Genomic DNA, 1,587 nt, shown 5'->3' with positions numbered 1-1,587 from the left:
GGGCTAGATCGGTTACATAGGGAACATTAAGGTCTTTATGTATGATTTTATTTGTGACAAAGTAAGGAGCATTGAGGATTTTACGAAGGATTTTGGATTGAATACGAGAGGTATTTGAAGGTTTAGTGGAGCCCAAAAACTCAACTCCATATGTCCAGATTACAGGAAAACTAAAGTTAAGTAACGATAAAATATATACCCATACACATTTACACTTATATACAACATTTACATTTTGCCTGGGAAACTCCAAACCAAGTTCTAAGAGATCTCATCGTTTCCCTTCATTGCCGGGTCACTGGTATTAAGATTGTAAGAAATAGTCATCAAAAATATAACATACATCTTAAAAAATATAAAGCATGGCTCTGTTATCATCCAATAAAAATCGAATTAAAAGTTTTGAAATTCATAGAGGGATTCACTGTATTTGCTGAAGAAAGTTTATAGGTAGAATATGACACCAGTTTTCACCCCTAAGTTAAAAATTTGAAATTTATTTAGTGTAAATGAAAACAAAGCAATATGTATACATTTGCAGTGTAAAATAGTTTATGTTTTTATTAATTCATGACAAAAATTAAAAATGGACAATTTGTCTGAAACGTTTGAAGCATTAGCAAATGTGTTATCAATAAATAAAGAAACTAAACTAAGAAGGGGTTAAGTCAAAAATAGATAAAGACTGCGAATTTTTTTTTTGGGGGGGGGGGTTGTCCATCCATTTTTGAACACGCTGTATAGATTTACATATGCTGACTTAGTTGTGGATCTGACTTATTTTTATCATAAGTCGAGTTGAAAACTCTCTGTCGGTCCATCAACAAATTCCAAAATTAAATGGCTATAGTAACTGGAGAATCAAAATAAATACTGACAAATCCCACCAGATCACCTTTACTCTCCGTCGTAAACCTCTACCCTCCTGTCCTACTGTATCCTTTCTAAATACTCCACTAACGCCTGTTGAACAGATTCGATACTTAGGACTCCATCTTGACAAGAAACTTACTTGGAATCCACACACAAGACTGAAACGACAAGAAACTGCTCGTAGATTCTGATTGCTACAACACTTACTTGACAAACGCTCTAAACTTCCCATTCACTACAAAAAATTAGTATACACTACGATAATCAGACCAATTTGGACATATGTTATATTTCGACCAGAATTTCTAGCCTTCCTCAGGGCTAAGAACAGAACAAGATAACAACCAATGAATACAGAAAAGAAAAAAGAAAATATAAACAGAATGACATAAAGTAAATAATTAATTAAGGAATTAATAAAATAATGTGATGAAAGAAGCGGAAAATAAAATGCATATATAGGTAATTGAATAAGTAGGTAAAATAACATAATTAAGGAAATAAAATAAAAATGAAGTTATATAATGGAAAGAAATATGAATGATATTAACTTAATTACATTTAAGCATTTTACATGTAAAATACAAAAAATTACTATACACTGTGCTAATCAGACCAATTTGGACTTATGTTATTGAGCTCTGGGGCTCTACCAAACCATCAAATTCCTCCCGCATCTAATCGTTACAATCCAAAATCCTACGTAAAATCCTT

This window comes from Halyomorpha halys, unplaced genomic scaffold, assembly GCF_000696795.3.
Source record: "Halyomorpha halys isolate HHAL.00 unplaced genomic scaffold, Hhal_1.1 Scaffold2547.1, whole genome shotgun sequence".
Lineage (NCBI taxonomy): Eukaryota > Metazoa > Arthropoda > Insecta > Hemiptera > Pentatomidae > Halyomorpha > Halyomorpha halys.
This window is presented reverse-complemented; position numbering follows the sequence as displayed.